Source organism: Pipistrellus hanaki (assembly GCF_964339955.1).
Source record: "Pipistrellus hanaki genome assembly, chromosome: 6".
NCBI classification, from domain to species: domain Eukaryota; kingdom Metazoa; phylum Chordata; class Mammalia; order Chiroptera; family Vespertilionidae; genus Pipistrellus; species Pipistrellus hanaki.
Genome location: NC_140508.1, coordinates 46,536,435 through 46,556,896, shown reverse-complemented (window position 1 = coordinate 46,556,896; position 20,462 = coordinate 46,536,435).

Sequence of the window (20,462 nt, the reverse complement as noted above, 5' to 3'; positions counted from 1 at the left end):
CTCAACATATGGAGATAATGCTCTGGAGAATGGCAGTTTTGCACCTTGTTTTCTACATTATAATCAAAGGAGGAGATGCATGTGGGTTACATGAAATCCACTGGTGATAGATTAGGGAGGCAGAAGAAAGCAAAGGAGGGGACTGGATAAAAAGTAAAATGATTGACACATACTTATTTTACTTAGTGGGTGCAGAATAGTTAATAGTCAACAATGAACTCAATGACAGCGAGGGAATTTGTGGTCTCCACAGAGTGTTGCCTGTACTTTGAGGGGTCCAGAAAGAAGAAAATTACTTTGACATTCCAACAATTTTATTGTAGATGCAAAAAGACAGTAGACGGGCTCAGTTAAGGTAAATATTGACCTTTGTCAGGGAAGGTATTGGCCTAGGACAGTGTTTCCCAAACTTCTCTCATGATGAGAATCACCTGGTGAAGTTGTTAAAATACAGATTCCTGAATCCCAACTAAGAAGTGCTAAACTAGAATTTTTGGGAACATATAGGTAAAATTGTATACTTAACTGTCTTAGAGCACTAAGTTAAGTATACAATTTTACCTATATGTTCCCAAAAATTCTATTGCTCTAAGACAGAGCACTAAGTTAACTATACAATTTTTCCTATGTTTCCAAAAATTCTAGTTTAGCACTTCTTAGTTGGAATTAAGGAATCTGTATTTTAACAACTCCACCAGGTGATTCTCATCATGAGAGAAGTTTGGGAAACACTGGCCTAGGACATGACTACCAACCATAAAATGCTTTTTAGTTTAAAAACTTTTAATTTCAGATCACCCTTTGTGGTGACTTTAGGTCTCTGAGTTTGCAAAGCTGTCACACAAGCCTTCCCTAAGCTAGTCAGGTAGCTTGTGGCCCCTTTTCATCCGCAGAGGCCTTTGTTAAACTTTGATTATATTCCCGGGGCTGAGCTCCTTCAAACTAAGCAGCCTGTTTGCCAGTCCTTCCGGGATTGTGCTGGGCACTCCCTCTAACCTATCCAGTCTTTTCTCCAGATGAGACACCTCCTCTTTGTATATACTCCCAGGGGTCGGCAACCTTTAAGACATAAAGAGCCACTTGGACCTGTTTTCGAAGGAAAAAAAAACACCTGGGAGCCGCAAAACCATATAACACTGCATATATTGTTTCTTACCTTAATGCTATATACCGGATCGTGCAGTTAGCTGTCAATCTGAAGAGAAAAAGGATTTTTTCACTTAACAAAAAGAGCTGCATGCGGCTCCGGAGCCGCAGGTTGCCGACACCTGCGTGGCTCTTTCTGTGCATGTCTCAAAGAGCTACTGTACCATCTGGTTTCAACTGCGCATGTGCCCAGCAGAGGAATTTTCCCCCCCCATTTCCCAAATAATTCTGGTACCAGTCAGCTGTTCTCCTGGGAGGATTTTTCTGTCTGCTTTGGAGGTCTACCAGGGTGGAGGGTACCGTGATCTCCTGGGGAGCCTGGGAATGCTGCAACTTCCTAGTGAAGCAAGATTACTGTCTGATTCATTTGCTCCATTCCTTTATTTATAACTAGCTAGCTATACTAAAGTTCAACCTCATTATTAATGGCCTTAAAACACTTTAAGATTATACCCACGTACTTTTTTTTTTTAATGCCTATTTGGGGTGTTTTAAATTACAGTTGGCCCTTTAACAACATGGATTTGAACTGTGTGGGTCCACTTATGTATGAAATTTTTCCAATCAATACACAATTGGCCCTCTGTATCCCCTGGTTTCACATCTGCAGATTCAAACAACCAAAAATCAAAAACAGTGTTTCTAATCTGTGGTTGATAATCTTCTTATGAAAGAGCAGACTTCACTTATATTTGAATATTTGGCTATGCCCCCTGCCCAGGCAGGCTTGATGGGGACCTCAGGCAGTGCCCCCCACCCAGAGGGGCTTGATTGTGGACCTTAGGATGCTCCCCTTGCCCAGCAAGGCTTGACAGGGACCTCAAGCATCGCCCCCCTTCCCACTCTGCAGGGCTTGACTGGGGACCTCAGGCCATGGACCTCACCTGGCAGGGCTTGACTGGGGACCTTGGGCCACACCCCTCCCCACTCTCCCCCACGTCCAGTGGGGCTTGACAGGGTCCTCAGGCTGTGCCCCCCCCCTGACCTCAGTGCCAGGCCAGAGTACCTCAGGCCATGCCCCCTGCCCCGGTATCAGGCTGGGGGACCTGAGGCTGCACCCCCACCTAGAGGGGTTTAATAGGGATGGGGTCAGTTGGGTCTGGGTCTCACCCAATGTGGTGGGGCCGGCCAGGTCTGGGTCTCCTGTGTTTTCAAAGTGTGTGTGGGTGATGGGCAAGGATTTAACTCTAAGTCCCATGGTGCAACCCAGACTCTGACAGGAGGGAGATTTTCATATACATTTTACTAATTTTCTTTCATCTCTGACACTTCTATTATAGAGAAAAGGCAAATAGCAATATTAAAATATTTCCTCTAATTAATTCCCTTTTAATGTGTACAAATTGCATGCACCGGACCACTAATTTATTTTTTTTAAAAAGTTCCAGCATTTTGACATATGTACATATGTGCTTTATGTTTTTTATTATATATTTACCATAAGTAAAGGTCAAAGGTCAGGAATTGTTACTTTCTTTCTTTTTTCTTTTTTTTTTTTTTTTTTTTTTTTTTTTTTTTTTACTGTTTCACTTCATTACTTCTGTGTATGTGCTCCATGTGAGTGATGTAGGTGCTTATGTAGGTGTATTCTGACTTAAGGTGAAAATCGTGTTATATGGCATCGTAGGAACGGATCTTCAATGTAACCCAAGGAACTACTGTACCTGTGATTTTTCTGTATTTAATGTTATCACCATCCTAGAGGGTGTGAAGGGTATCTCATTGTGGTTTTGATTTAAACTTACATAATGAGTAATGATGTTGACATCCTTATTGAAAATCATTTAGCTAGACAGTATGGTTTTCTTTTTGGATTTTCAATCTATTCTATTTACCTATATGTCTATCCTTACGTCAGTACAATCTATTCTTATGTCAGTACAGTCTATCCTTATGCCAGTACTATTCTGATTAAAGTAACTCTGTACTTATTATAGTGATTAACAAGACTGATTTCACCATCAAAATTTCATGTTTAATATGCTACTAATTAGAAAGATCTCTTTTATTGATTAGAGAGAAAGAAAAAGAAAGTCCACCCAATACTGTATACATGTATTAATGAATTCTAGCTAATCATTTCTGTAGTGTGTAGTTCTGATTTGGGGAATGAACCTCCTTGGGTAAGTATAAAACAAAGCAAAACAGATCACATAATGTAACACACTGTTATTAAAGTCAATTACAGGCATCACAACAAGCAAAACTATAAATTTGAACCATATTGAATATATCAAAATTTAAAATAATTTATAACCAGCCTTAGAATTATTTAAAAACAGTTTGTTTAGCTAAATCTATGATAATTATGTATAAAGTCTAAGAAAATGTCTCGAATAAGCACATAGCTGATTTTATAAAGTATTCACTATGTGCAATTTCAGAAGGTAGATATATATTCTAGGTTAGTATAATTTCCTACTCTTTAATAATTGAAAAATTTAATTAATAAAATATAAGAGCTTTTTTTTAAGTAAATCACATAAAATAATTTATACAGTTATAATGTGATTTATATTGTTTACATAATAATGTATTTTAGGAAACTATAATGACTATCATCTACCAAAAGATAATAATCCTGATTAGTAGCAGTTAATAAGCTACTTGTCTATTCCTGGTAACAAAATTTGTTTGATTTCTTTCAACCTGAGTTCAAATTTTAATTTTCTTTTTATGCCATTTCTCTTTATAATCAACAGATGTTCTCCATAACACAGAAAATAATGTGCCTGGAGAATCTAGTCTCTAGCTTTGAAGTGAAATATATGCTGTAAAATGCTGTATTTTCAGTTTTGATCATAAAATTTCCAAATGTAATTACCTCGATCAAGTACTAAAATAAGACAACTCTTTTCTTTATCATACTAAAATACCTATAGCTATTTATTGCTTCTCAAGAGAGTCAATAAATTACCTTCAAAGACAGAACTTCAGTATCATCTGTTGCTGTAATAAATGTTTAATATTTTCCCTAGTGTTGAGTGAACTTCAGTTTCCTTTCCCAATTCTGTAGTTGGAAATAATTGCTTTGTTACAGTATCAAATGATAGTTGTGGAAAAATTATTTTGAAATGGACTAGTTCCTAAATATTGAATGTTGAAATTAATTAGCATTCACAGTGTTCTCAATACTGCCATCCCTGGAGGATGCAGGGTTAAGCATTGGATAAGCTCCACACATTAAGGATGCCTTGTACAATTATGCCTTAATGTTATACACAGTTCACCCTTGAACAAAAAGGAAGGTTGATCCCCCAAGTAGTAAAAAATCTGTGTATAATTTCTGACTCCCAAAAAACTTAACTACAGATAGCCTACTCTTCACCGGAAGTCATTGCTAATATAAACAGTTGATTAACACATATTTTGTATATTATCTGTATTATATACTACATTATTATTACAATAAAGTAAGCTAGAGAAAGTAAATGTCATTAAGAAAATCATAAGGAAGAAAAAATATATTTACAGAATTTATTGGAAAAAAAAAATCCGTGTGCAAGTTCAAATCCATGGTGTTCAAGTGTCAAGTGAAACTACACATAGTTCTTAAACAGTCAAAATATACTAACACAAACCTAGAAGTGGGGAGGTTCGGGGCTTGGTTAGAATGTTTGTAAGGATGCTTCTCTGAAAGGTCTGGGCCTCTGGGGGAACCTTGCTGAAGGTGGTAGCCCCCAGGTGTTTTGCTAGAATCTCTATGTTTAGTCTTTTAGACCTGACCTTGTAGAAGCATGTGCTTTCTCAAGGATGCTTACCTTGCTGATTGTATCTAGAGGTTAATTTTAGTTCAAGCTGTTATGACAAAAAAAGCCAAAGAAGGCAGGAGAACAGAGTATTTGAAACACAACAGAACACAACAGAATGAATAGATTATATACTGTTTAATCCTAATATATAAAAACACTGGCTCCATCATATCCGTGAGGCTCAACCATTCACCAGGCTGTTCAAACCCTGCTTCTTTCTCCCTCACCAGCAGCCAAGCCTCTCTCTCCCCCTAATGTCAGAAGTTTATCCTCGTTGCCAGCAGCCAGGCTGCAAAGGCAGCAGGTGAGCTGGCTGAATTGCTGACCTCTTAGGGAGAAAGAGAATCAGGGTGATCAGACCATACTTCTCTCTCTCTCTCCCTCTCCAGCAGCCCTGGCCCTATGATCAGGCCCAGAGATAGGCCCAGAGATGCTGACTGGCACTGAAACCAACCAATCAGAACCAAATCTGTATGAATTGGGAGTAGCCAATAGCTGCCTAGGAGGCAGAGCTTTTGACCCTGACTGGCATAGAAACTAACCAATCAGAACCAAATTGGACAGCAGAGGAGGGCAGTTGGGGGTATCAGGCTGGCAGGGAAGGGCAGTTGGGGACAATTGGGCTGGTAGAGGAGCAGTTAGGTATTAATCTGGCTAGCAGGGTAGTGGTTAGGGGGTGATCAAGCTGGTAGGCAGAAGCAGTTAGGGGCAATCAGCCTGGCAGTCAGGTTAGTGGTTAGGAGCCAGCAGAACGGATTGTGAGAGGGATGTCCAACTGCTGGTTTAGGCCCGATCCCACAGGGATCCTGAGGGGTCCCAGATTGGAGAGGGTGTAGGCTGGGCTGAGACCTCCCCCCCCCCACTCCTCAGTACACGAATTTCATGTACCAGGCCTCTAATAATAATAATAATAATAATAATAATAATAATAATGTATAATAATATATTTGACTACCTTCACAGGGTTTGAGTTTTAAGATTTGCTTTCTCTCCTTATAATGGAAAATTTTATACTTAAAGTATATGGGAAACTCTGTCAAATAAAGAAATAATAGTTATATTTATATATGCATATTAAATAGATTCTAATACACTTTGATTTATAACTGTTATAAGTTATAATTTGTGGAATACTGTGTTTTTCAGAAAGAATAAGATTCCATGTCATTTATATTACTATATAGAGTATCTGGATTTATAGAAATACTGGCAAGAAAAATCAGGAGAAAAAGAATTTGATTATAGGACTAAATAAGCTAGAAATAATTATAGTTTTGTTAATTATTGTTCTTCTGGCAATGTGTTTGTTTGCATGAATCCAATAAGAATCTGATTTTTCATAACAGGACATAAGTCAGTTTCCAATTATAGTTATATTAACCAAAACTTTACTGGAATGTCATGTCTGAAAGAGAGATGCCAGGACTCCGGATGTCACCAAAAAGTTCTAAGGAATAAAGACTGACTTTGAAGCCCATAAGCCCCTGGAATAAATAGCCTCGTGCCTTGCTTGGTCATGTAGTTCATAGCAGTCTTTCCAGGTAAGGAATAAAGGTTGCTTTCCTGAGAGATAGCATGTAAGAAACCTCAAAACTCTTGTAGGGACTTCAACTTGAGGAATGCACTTCAATTCTATAGGTGTTGCAGGCAAAGCCTGATGGCGACTGTATGGCCTGACTTCTTAGCCCTGAAAGTAACCTTTCTCATGAGACTCCAGCAAAGCATTTTTTTTTAATAGCCTGTGTAATCAGCTGTTATTCTTGCATTCATACAAACAATCAGGCCAAATTACAACTAGACTTAATACAGTAAGTAAATCAGCATTTAATAAAAATAAGGATAATTTTAGGGAGAAAAATTATTTCAACAGGAAATTATTAGAAACTGTTATAACTTTTGCCCAATAATACTAAATTTTATAACACAGTTTATCTCCACCAAATTACAAGCCCTATTCACAGCTAGGGAATACCAGCTCTAGGCACCATTGCCACCTCCTCATCATCCCTCTGACAGAGAGCAAGGATCTCTCAACTCTGAGAGAAACCTTTGACCCTCCTCAGCAGGAAGTAATTATGGAAGAAATCTAACATCCCCTTTCCCTGAAAGTATTCAGAGCCAAGATCCTTGAGGGGGATATAATAGGCAGTTAGACAGACAGGAGCTGAGCAAGAACAATAGGCCAACTAGAGGAGAGAAAGACTCTGAGACATACTTCTCACCATTCCGACTGATCTAAAGCTAGAAATAGAGGAACCTATATAGAACTAACCTTTAATCATAACAAACTAGAGGGAATTTATAGTTTTCCTGTAATAGAAGGTATAGAAATAAAGGAAAAAGGAAAGTAGACAAGCTGAAAGGGTATGTGTAAGTTACAGAAAGCAAATGTAAGTTACAGAAGGTATAAGTTGCAGAAAGTATATATAAATTGTAAAAGGTAAGTATAAGTTACAGAGGGTCTATACAAGTAAAGAAGAACTAGAGTTGAAGTAAAAATTGTGAGAAGGGATATAAAGAAAGGAATATAACAGGGAAAAAGGAAATTAGAGTAAAAAATATGTAAGGATGTTTATTATGAAAGTTATAAGAATTTAAATATAAACTTTATAAGTTTATAAAGATCATAGAAAATTTATTTTAAAAAAATCTTAAAAGGAATTAGAAGTATACTGAAAAATAAATCTAACAGAGCACCTAAATCAATCTAAAAGTTAATCATATTATTTTAAATCTTAGAACACATATTCTTATATGTGAATAGGGGTTAAGTTTTTCTTAAAGTTTTCTTTTCAAGGCCTTTGCCAAGTAATTAAGGAGGTGACTCAGCTGAGAATCCAGCAAGCAGAACCAATAAGCATGGTCAGACTGACCCACCAGGAGCCTACATCATCTCATCTCCTAACGGTGGCTAATTTCTACAGACCCCAGGCCTTCTAAAAAATCAGAACTCGAGCAGTAAACACACTTCACGGACCCACCATTCCAAAGCAGAAAATTTGCCGCCTCTCTCTGTCTTCTACAGCCAGCAAAACAAAAAGTGGGGAGAGGTGGGGAAGCATGGGACTTGGTTGGAATGTCTGTAAGGAGGATTCTCCAAAAGATCAGGGGCCTCTGGGGGACCTTGCCAAAGGTGGCAGCCCCTACCTTGACTTTTCTGAACAAGTCCAATCTCCCAAGTGTTTTTGCTAGAATCTCTATGTTTAGTCTTTTGGGCCCGACCTTGAAGAAGCATGTTCTTTCTCAAGGATGCTTACTTTGCTGATTGTATTTAGAGGTTAATTTTAGTTCAAGCTGTTACAACAATAAAAGCAAAAGGAGGCAGGAGAACAGGGTTATTTGGTGGCAATGGCCAAGTAGTACCTTAGCCCTCTCTTTCACAGAAATGAGTGTCAGAGTAATCTGTTTATCCATCACTCAACATCTGCTGGTCAGCCCTGGCACCTGATTCTACCCACAAACTTAGTAGAACCAGGGGGTATAGAAAACACAATCCCTTAACTATTCAGAGTGTTCCATACTATGCTGATACATTATAATATTGTCTCAACATTTCCAAGTGTCTATTCTGAAACTGGCATAACATACAATAAAATAATAACATTTAAAAGAATGCAGCATTTGGTTTAATGATTCCCTTTTAATTAATTGCAAGGGTTGTATTTAGAAAACTGTTGATTTATCAAAACAAAGTCAAGTGATGGGTAATGGCAAACATAATTTTAGTCAGTTTGTCTGTTTCTATAATGTCACCAGGTGTTGGCTGTTTTAAATTTAGTAAAAACATTTGTTCCAAGTAGGACTTAAAATCTGATCTACTTTGGATTGTTCACAGCCTGATTAAACAGATAATCAAAACGAATAGATGCAGATCCCTTTTATTTTACTGTAGCTAGAATGAATTTGCAGGCTAGATTACTAATTGAGCATAAGGTGGCACAAAATGTGATGGGCACTGGGAGGAAGCATACCAAAAATCAAGGTTTTCTGTCTTTTATATTTTTTTTTTCTAAAAATGGTTCCTTTTGATTGAAAAGTATGGGAAACGTGGAACATTTTTGAAGTCTATGTGATATGGAATAACTTTATTGCCTCCACTTTCTTCAGCTATCACTATTTTTCATGATAACATTTCAAAATAAAATTTATCCTCAAATAAATTCTATTTGCAATAATTTATAACAAAAGAATTAGTTCATAAATATTTTCCTGAAAATGTTAAAAATGATCAATTCACTGTAAATTCTCACCATGTAAATTAGATATATGGTCAAGTCTTTTTTATTATTATTTTTTTATTTTTATTGATTGTGTTATCACATAATTGTCCTCATCCCCCCATTCCCATCCCAAACCCTCCCCACATATGCCCCCAACCCCCTGTTGTTCAACTGTCCATAGCCCCTCCCGTAGGCCGGCCTCATCCTAGGTGGTGGCAGTGTCAGTTGCCAGAGGAAGGGAGGCCCCAGCCAGCAGCCAGCAGCCACCAGGGACCTGACTTGTGCATGAATTTCATGCACTGAGCCTCTAGTTGATTAATAACATTATATAGATTTCAGGTGAACAATTCTATAATACATCACCTGGATACTGTATTGTGTATTCACCACCTCAAGTCAAGTCTCTATTCACCACCTCAAGTCAAGTCTCCTTCCATCACCATTTCTTCCCCTCTCCCCCACACCATATCTTCTTCTACTAAAGACATTATTCCAAGGCATAGTATTTTATACATTCAAGGTCAAATAATTAGATTTTTCCTTAATTAACAGAGAAAAAGATCCAATCTGTTTAATAAGACCATCCTCACTCTAGGTTTAAAATACATTTCTGTTTATTTCTCCTAGCATTTCTTCCCTCTATGACCTGAGAATGCACTTGGAACACCTGGATGGCTTTGCTCATGGTAGTCCATCTATTCCATCCAACTGACATTTTTAAAAAAAATATATTTTATTGATTTTTCACAGAGAGGAAGGGAGAGAGATAGAGAGCTAGAAACGTCGATGAGAGAGAAACATTGGCCAGCTGCCTCTTGCACACCCCCTACCGGGGATGTGCCCGCAACCAACGTACATGCCCTTGACCGGAATCGAACCCGGGACCCTTCTATCCACAGACCGACGCTCTACCGCTGAGCCAAACCGGTTTCGGCTATTCCATCCAACTGACATTTTATTCCACTCATTTTCACCCATTGAAATCTTGCTCACATTGCTTATGTTTGTGAGTTTTTTCATGACTTCCCTAAGCTGACTTACTCATTCATGATTCCACAATAATTATTTACATTTACATTTCAGGATTTGTTATATCTGTAATGCTTTCTAGTTAGTGAACCTACTCCCTCCAATTTAGCTCAAGAGCTCACTTTCTCTCTTTTCTTTTTATTCCTTCTTTTTGTATTACCCAGTGCATATCTGAAAATGTGTACACAGTAACCTCTCATAAATGCTTGTTGAATTGAATTAATATCCAAAAATGTAAGCCATACCAACACTCAATATTTTATGCCATACGGTTTGTTTTCTTTTAATCTCTATTATTCTGGGATCAGTGGCCTTTTGCTTTTGTGACAAATTGTAAAAAAAAATAAATAAATAAAACATTTCCCTCCAAGTTACTTTGTTGAATATTCTAAACTATCACTTCATGTCTTCTGCATGCATCATCTCTTTTCTCAAACAATTTCATCACTTTCAATTATGAAATCCTAGGTCATAGAGAATACTTGCATAAAAGACTATATTAAATAGAATTTCTTTTTTCTTCCAGAAATATTAAAAAAATATGTCTTCTTTTAATTATTTTTATATCTATTTAGTGAAGAATTCCCCTACTGTCCTCTCTATTAAGAGTCCACATGTCCTCCTGGAGTCTTTGTGCAATTAGAATAGAGGTGAATCTGCAAACCTCATCAGGTTTTTAAAAATAAGTTTTCAGTTGTAAAGATTACAAGGAGAATGAGAAAGTCCTATGTCAAAATTAGGCATTATTCATCCTGACATTTTTCTCTATAGCTATATTTGGCAAAGAAGAAACCAAATATATTCAAAGTCTCATGTGAATACCAGCATAATTTATCTATATTAGAGTCTAAAATCTGTCATTGAGGAAAAATGCTAAAGTCATTTGATATCTCTGGGCCATAGTTTTCACATATGCAAAATGTGAGAAATTTAGATACCTAGGATTTTTTCTTCTAGAGAATTCATTTTTTTAAAATTATTTTAGAATAGAAATTTACATTTCAGAGGTTATATAGCAAGTCATTCTCAATGTCATTGAATCATACAATATTAGAGTTGGAATTAAACTTAAGAACCACTTATTCTAGTCTTTCTCTTCACAGCAGATGTCACATTAACATCTATACCAGGGATTATTGTCTATCAGACAAATAAGCTTGAAATAACGAGTTTATTACTGTTCACTTTTGGGCAAGATGGCTTATCAGAAATTTCTGATAGCTTTACTTTGCTGCCCATCCTTTGTTAAAACTGACTAGAGATTCTAAAGAATTTACACCTAGAATTGTGGAACACTGCCCGTGGTCATGTCTTTGAGCAGAAAACAATTCAAAAAAGGGGCCATTTTTGCCAATCATGGTGCCTTGCTGGCCTGGTTCAGTGGTTGAGCACTGACATATGAACCAGGAGGACACGATTAGATTCTGGTCAGGGCATATGCCTGGGTTGCGGGCTCGATCCCCATAGGGGGGCATGCAGGAGTCTTCAAATCAGTGATTCTTATCATTGATGTTTCTATCTCTTCCTCTCTCTTCCTCTCCAAAAATCAATAAAAATATTAAAAGAAAATGGAAACCTTAGTCTCAAAACTGCAAGGAACTGACTTCTGCCAACAACCTGGATTAGCTTGGAAGCAAATTTCTCTGCAGATCCTCCAAGTGGTAACTCACCCAGGGAACACCTTCATTATAGCTTTGTGATACCCTAAGCAGAGACCCAAGACACAGCTTCCAAGGTTTCTTATCTACAAACCTGCTAACAAATAAATGGGTGTTGTTCAAGCTGCTAAATTTGTGGTAATTTGTTATGTAATGACAGAAAAATAACATCATGGCTAAGAAATAATGTGGCACAGAGTTTATAAATAAATGGGGTACTGACATGACTGAAGGTCTTCCAAAAATTTCACTGAGAGGCCTAGAGTCTTTCTCTCAAAGGAAAATGCTTCAATTGTCCTATAATCATAAAAATGCAATATATTTGTCATAAGGAGACTGATATTTCATGTCCTAAGGGAAGTCACTATAATTTTTATAACCAACTTAGAAATAAACTAACTGAATACAGGTAATACAACTGGATAATATTTTATTCAATTATAAATATCAGATTTTTATAGTCAAATTTTATGGTCACAGAAATTCTTCTGATTTGATAAAGAAAAGTTATTATATAAAAATGTATTGAAAACAAAATATTATATAGAAGAAACCATAGCTAACATTTATGAGGAGAGTACTATTCTTTTATTATTAATTTACAGGTGAGAATACTGAGAAACAGAGGTGTTTATTTTGTTAAAGCCACTGTGGTAGTGATTGGTGAATCTGGAATACAAACTCCTACTTCAGAGCCCATGGTCTACACTATTTATTGTGTGTGTGTGTGTGTGTGTGTGTGCGCATGTGTGTGACATAAAAATATTTTTCCATGAATTTATAAGAGATTACAACAAAGGTAAATTTTCTTTCAGCTTAGACAGTATTTAAACATAAACAAAGATAGAAATTTCAACAATACTTTTTTTTCCATCTTCTAATATCATTTTTCCCATAGATGTCTTCAACCCCTTGTCTGTCTTCCTGTGACCAAAATACTACAGAACTAATCTTTTCCTTAGCATTTTATTGTAAAAATGTAACCCAGGTATAGAAAAGCATACAAAACAAGCATTTATAGCTCAATTGTAAGATAAATAAAGTCTGAGGATCTAATGTAAAGCATGGTGACTAGAGTTGATAAACACTATGTGGAATATAATTGAAATTTGCTGATACAATAGAACTTAAATGTTCTTACTAAAATAAGAAAATAAATATGCTAGGTGATGGATGTGTTAATTAACTAGATGGGGAGAATCCTTTTGCAATGTACACATATATCAGATCACTGTGATGTGCACTTTAAATATCTTACAACTTTATGTGTTAATTAAACTTAAATAAAGCTGAAAGAAAATAAAGAACCAGGCATATTCTGCCTGAAGCATTCCATAATGGCTCTCCTGCTAGCAAAACACATTGCATTTGCTTTTTTGGGATGTCTGTCATTCTTATTTTACCCATGATATTAGACCAGTTCTCCTACCTTCATTTTTTTTGAAAGATCACATACTGTTTAAATACTTCCTAGAAATGATGGCATCTTGAAAAAGGTAGCCATATTCAAAAGGGTGGTGTCAGTAGTATAAATTTCATTAAGAAAGATCATTGGGCATAATTTGGCCTTTGTTAGCCCTTAGCTCACTACACATACACAGATGGTCCATCTACAAGACATGGTCTTAGCAATTGCTTGTCTTTTACAAAGATTAAGCTATGCCATATTTATTCTATAATCTTGGTTTGAGCCACAGAAACTGGCTAATACTTTCTGCACAAACAAATGCTCAAAATATTTGCTGTTGCATTTTTCCTTTTAATTGAGAAATGTTAAAAAATGAGATTTATCATCTTCTTGAAAAATAAAAAGGGCTTGGGTTTTATCTGTGTTCCATCTCATTTGACCTTAAACATGGTGCCTCACTCTTCATTGTACAATAAAAAAGTCAGGTAAAGATCTACATCTGGTTCATAGAGAAAATAATTTTCCCCCTTTCTATTTTCTCTCATTGGCAAAAATGATACAAAACTTACAAATAAGATGCTCTTTATTTTACTTTCTTTAAAAATTGTGTACTATTTTTGCCAAAATACATTTCATTTGGAAACTGTCAATTCCTCAAAAGTAAAATTACAAGGCATCATTCCAAAGAAATAAATATATTTGTTGTTGCTATTGTAGAAATAATAGGGAAGACAGAAAGACTTGGCAAAAATCTAGCTGTATTGCAAATCAAAGTAGCCAAGATATATTTTGGAAAGGCATCAGAATTTCATTTGTAACTAGAGATCCAGTGCAGAAAAATCCGTGTACTGGGAGGTGGGGTGGAGGGGTGTCTCTCAATCCAGCCTTCATGCTCTCACAATCCGGGACCTCCCAGGTAGGATTTAGTCCCATTGCAGCATGTATCTGGTTCCCAGGGCCTACAGGCTAGAGGGAGGGACCAAGAGGCCAGTCCAATTGTAGCATGGCTTCAGTTCCCCAGAGCCTGCAGATTTGGAGAGGGATCAAGATTCCCAAATCTCAGCATGGGAGGGGGAGGGACCCAGAGGCTGGTCCAATGACAGCATGGCTCTGTTCCCACAGCTCCCTCCTGCCACCATGCCATGGGCCCTTGGGACCCAGGACTGACTCCCTCCACAGGCAACTGGGATCCAGGACTAACTCCCACCTTGCCTGTCGGGACCCTAGTTTGGGGTTCGGCTGTCTGTCCAGATGTTTGTCATGATGGACCCGGGCTCTTTATATATTAGGATATGCTTAATTATAATCAGTTTAATAATCAGGTTATATCACTTATAATAAATATGGAAATTCTAATATTAATTAAATTTCTATATTCTGAAAGGCAAAGCTTTAGTTTCTTTAAGTCTTAGAACTTACTTAACATGACAATGAAACTGTTTTAATGTTTGCTTTTTAACTGAGGACAGATTATAGTACTCTTAGTATGTCAAAGGGTATGGCACACCTAATTCATTTCCAAATAAACTGCTTTCTTACTTGTGAGGATGGATGGGTATACTTGCTTTTTATTCTAATATACATTTTTTTCTGGCTAAACGACAACACATTTTCCAAAGAATTAGTCATAACTAAGCTTTAAGTGAATTGGAGAGGAAACTTGGCAAGATTTTTTAAAATTTCAACTCTGCAGTTACACCCACTGGGGTCACAATCTGTTAATTGTGACCTTGGAAATTTTGCTTTTCCTCCCTTAGCCTCATTTTCCTCATCGATAAAATTAGTATAATAGCAGCACTAACGTAATTTGGTTATTTGAAGGGGTTAAATGAGAAAATATAAGTAAAGTATCTGGTATATATTGCAAATACTAGAAAATATGAACTCATAAAATCAGTATAAATAAATAAGAAGAGATGTATTAATTAGGCCCCTATATTCCCTAGGACTATACTAATTTTGACAAAGAATGGAACTTTTATCTGAATTTCCCTTCCTTCATAAATCGTCCTCCTAATGAGTTTTTATTTTTCTACTTTTTTTTTTAATATTTTTTTATTTATTTCAGAATGGGTGAGTTTTTTATTTATAACTAGAGGCCCGGTGCACAAATTCATGCACATTGGGGCACCTTGGCCTGGCCAGTGGTGAGGGCCAGTGGAGGAGTTGGCTGGCCAGGTGATAGTGGTGAGACTGCGGGAGGTTGGCTGGTCATGGGGAGGGACCACGAGAGGTCCACCAGCCACATAGGAAGTTGGCTGTGGGAGCACACTGACACCCAAGGCAGCTCCTGCATTGAGCATCTGCACCCTGGTGGTCAGTGCACATCATAGCAATAGGTCAACTGGTCGTTGGGTCTTTCAGTCATTTGGCTGCTTAGTCTTTTATATTTACTTGAGACCCAGTGCACGAATTCATGCATTAGTGGGGTCCCTTGGCCTTGCATGCAGGATCGGGCTGAAACTGGCTCTCTGACATCTCCTGAGGGGTCCCAGATTGCAAGAGGCCTAGGGACTCCATCAGTGAACTATCAGGCCCAGGGAGGGATGTGGGAGGTTGGCCAGCCAGGGAGAGACCCCGAGAGTGCTCCAGGGCGTTTCTGGCCCATCTTGCTCATTCTCAATCAGCCAGACACCAGCAGCAAGCTAACCTACCAGTGGGAGCGTCTGCCCCCTGGTGGTCAGTGCAAGTCATAGCAACTGGTCAACCAGTTGACTGGCCCCTGGTGGGTAATAGCAAGTGGTTGAGTAGCCTTAGTATATAATTAGCATATTATGCTTTGATTGGTTGAACAGATTACTGGACAACTGGATACTTAGCATATGAGGCTTTTATTATATAGGATAGCTTTCATTCTTACAATCTGATTTTGTTTAGTTGCCTTTGATCCTCTACACTAGAGGAGTTTCCCAAAAAAGCTACACCATTTTCAACAATTCTCACTGGCTTATTAAAATAGAAATGATAGAAAAAGATGTACATTTTTATCAACACTCAACTTAGATTATATATTATAGTGCTTTCTAAGAGAATGAAATAGTCACAATATTGCCCCTGGCTATGAATTAAATGGAATCCTTAACCTAATGTATCATCCATTTATTTTAATACAATATATTTTTGAATTAAAATATGACAGTTATTTTAAAGATAAATCTATTGACACTTTAGCTAAATAACTATTTTCAATCCTGTTTTTAAAATTCCTTAAATGATAGATGTGATAATAATAAAGAACATAGAAATTTACTTGGGACAATTAAAATAATAATACTTTAGATTTATTTATTTTCATTAAAACATCCAAGTAATTAATTTAGGAATTTTGGAAAATATTTTCTACAGATGGACAATTTGCTAATTTGATATTGGTGAATCAGAAAGCTTATTACTATGAGTGTTTCTGAAGATTCTGACTTTATAAATAAGGAATCAAGAAGAATAATCTGCTAGTTTAGTTCATCAATCAACATTGGTGATTCTTACTAAATGCCCTTAAATTATCAAGTTTCTGAATCTGTACAGAATTGGAGATTCCATATAAGCTAGTAGGATATGAGATCTACACTTTCTTCCTCATACTTTCATCCTTTCTATCCTCTATATTCCTCCTAACCCTCTCCTCCCTCTTCTTTCTTATATTCTTTTTCCTTTTTTAAAGCATGTTTGATAAGAAAAAAAATCATTTAATAACAGATACAATATCAATACCTATTTATTAAAAGGAAAATTCATCTCATTTAATTGCACTTGTTTCTTGTGATGTCATGAGCCAGGTATAAGCCATATGTAAAGCACTTGTTACATACTGGCATCTAACTGGCCATTAATTCCAAATGAAGTGATGGGAAATGGGAGGATCCTAGATTAGAGCTCATCTACATACCCAGCTAGCCAAGTGTTAGGCTGTAATTTATTAGCAATATGCCATCACTGGTAGGTAATTTTATTTCAATGATCTGGATGTGAAGAAACATTGCCTTAAGAACCAGGAGAACTAAGTGTTGGCTTAATCCAAAGTATTGGTTTGACCTTAACCAAATACTTTTTCTGTAATCCTATATAATAAAGATCTAATATGCAAATGGTTGTCATGCCCTCACATCGTCACACCGTCACGCCTTAACTGCTCAGATACTCAACACTGGGGAGAGAGGAATGGGGACCAGCCAAACACAAATAAGCTCTCTAGAGAGGAATGGGGACAAGCCAGGATGTGGCCCAGGAGAGGGACAAGCTGCCCGCCCTGTGGTCTCAAGCACCAATGGTTGTGCCTGCTGCCCAGGAGAGGAACAAGCCACCCACCCCATGGTCCCAGGTGCCTGTAGCTGTGGTCCAGGTGAAGCTGCCCTCCCATGGTCCCCTGGGGAAAGCCAACCTGGGTCCTGGGTGCTTGCAGCCAGCTAAAGGGAGGGAAACCTGGGTCCCAGGTGCTGGGTGAGGCAGAGGCACTTAGGGGCAATCAGGCAGGCAGGCAGGCAGGCAGAGGGGTTAGTGGCAATCAGGCAGGCAGGCAGGTGAGCAGTTAGGAGCTAGTGGTTCCTGATTGTGAGAGGCAGTTGGAAACCCCCTGAGGGATCCCAGATTGGAGAGGCTGCAGGCCAGGCTGAGTGATAACCCCCACTTCTGTGCATAAATTTTGTGTACCAGGCCTCTAGTAAAACAATAAAAACTCTGTATATTTAGTTATAGAATAATAGTAATCTATTTTTAAAAGGTATTTTTTTTTCAGATATTAAGATAGTTTTATCTCATTAACCTCTTTTGCAAACCACAAATTACTATAAGAGATATGATACAGGATTGGGAGGTTAAGAAAAAAAAATCTGTGCTTGAAAAGTTAAATCACAAATCAGTCAGCTAATTTATCCCAAATGATCTATTCTACATAATTAAAATATTTGCTAATTAAGGCAATTTTTCTGTTCCTACTTTAAAAACTCTAAAGAAGATAAGTAGACCAAAGAGGATAGGGCTATTTCTTAGGTAAGACAATTTCTATTTGACTTTTCTCATTAACACATTTTAAGAGAGCATATGGTTTTACTTAACTCTTCAGAGCCAGTGTCCAGAGTTTCCATTCCATGTCTGCACAGTCCAACACAGCATCAGGTTAGCTTAATTTCCCACTGTAGTGCATCAGTCCATTGCATGTGGGGTCTGCAGAGCCACATGGCTATGAAGGAAACATGGGCAAATGCAAGAAAGCAGGAAGGAGAGAGTCCCATCAGCTGAGCCAAGAGTCAAGAGCAGCAAGAAAGGGACACCCTCCCCTGCTGTGCATGAATTTCATGCACTGGGCCTCTAGTTATTCTTTGTTTAGGAGATTATGTATTCCCACATTTTTAAGGGCTTACTGGGGCCACACCCATTCCATTCTGGCCAATGACCTTTGTTCCCAGATGTGCCTGACAGTACCTTTCCTTCATCACCCTAACTTCACTGTACATATGTCTATCTCCCATTTCTTGGACCCCTGCCCCAGTGATCAACAGGGGATGGGCCAGTGGTTTCCTGGGGAGTGCAAAGTTGAAGCTCCCTGGTAAAGCTGCCCAAATGACATGCCTATAATGCCTGGCCTTCTCTTGCTCCTTTCCCATCCTATCTATTAAAAGAGTAATATGCAAATTGACCATCACTCCAACACACAAGATGGCCACACTCATGTGGTCAAAGATGGCCGACCCCATGTGGACACAAGATGGCCATCAGGGGAGGGCAGTTGGAGGGACCAGGCCAGCAGGGGAGGACAGTTAGGAGTGACCAGGCTGGTAAGGGAAGTCAGTTAAAGGTGACCAGGCCAGTAGGGGATGGCTGTTGGGGGTGACCAGGTATGCAGGGGAGGGCATTTGGGGGCAACCAGGTTGGCAGGGAGGATAGTTTGGGGTGACTAGGCTGGCAAGGGACAGGAGTAAGGGAGTGATCAGACTGCCAGGCAGAAGTGGTTAGGGGCAATGAGGCAGGTAGGCAGATAGGTAATCAGTTGGGAGCCAGCAGTCTGGATTGTGAGAGGGATGTCCTGCAGTTGGATATCCTTCAAGGGGCCCCAGATTGGAAAGGGTGCAGGCTGGGTTGAGGGACACCCTCCCCTGCTGTGCATGAATTTCGTGCATTGGGCCCCTAGTTATTAATAATTAGCTAACTGCAATGGTCTCATTTACAGTTAGATGAGATCATGAGGGTGGGTACCTTATGACAGGACCTATGCTTCTGTAAGAAGAGATAGCTGAGAGCTTCTTTTTTTCCCTGCCTCCCCTCTCCCTTCTCCCTCCCTCATGTAAGGACATGGGCTATTGCTATAACCAGAAAGTGGCCATCTACAAGCCAGGAAAAAAAATCTTCATCAGAAGCTTACCATGCTGATGCTTTGGTCTTAGATTTGCCAGCCCTCAGAATTGTGGAAAATAAAATTATGTTGTTTAAGCCACCCAATCTATGGTGTATTATTATGGCAGCCTGAGCTAAGACAGTTCCCTTTCTTCCTATTCTATACCCATTCTGCTATCTACTTTATTTTTCAGTGATGCCATCCTTTAATCTAAGATTTCATTCAATTTGGTGACTACCAAAGACATGTGGCTATTGAACACTTGAAATGTATCTGAGTGGAGATACTCTGCAAGTGTAAAATACATGCTAAGTTTTGAATACTTGGTACAAAAAAGTTAAATATCCCATTAGTAATTATTTTAATTATATACTGATAGGTGTATCGGTTTAAATAGACTATATTATTATATTAATGTCTGTGGCTTGCATCGTTTCTACTGGAAAACATTGACTTAGGATCCTTTCTTGTTCCTATGAAAAGCAAAACGCTGATTAAATGTTATGTTAATGAATCCATTATATCTTGGTGCTCATGAATTGTCAAAACTTAAAAGGTACTTTTCAAAGAGGAATTTTTAAAAAGAGAGAATCATGATATGTTAAAAATGATTTGGGACATTATCAAGAGCAGAAAGAGATAAGATATTTATACAAAAGGAGAACAAGGGACCTTGGGAGATTAATTTTGTTTCGGTTCATAGCAGATCAAAGGTTATCTAGTAGGAGCTGCGATCATTGACTCTTAGCATGTTAAAGCTGGAGATACCTATACAGAGTACTTTTCAGATAAGAAAAATAATGCTTTGGGTAGTATAATAATGTGTTGCTCCCTATTCATCTTTCTTTATCTCTTGTCAATTCCTCCCGTGTTTATTACACTTTATTTTCAGATGTTCAAACTTCCATTTAAGTGTAAACT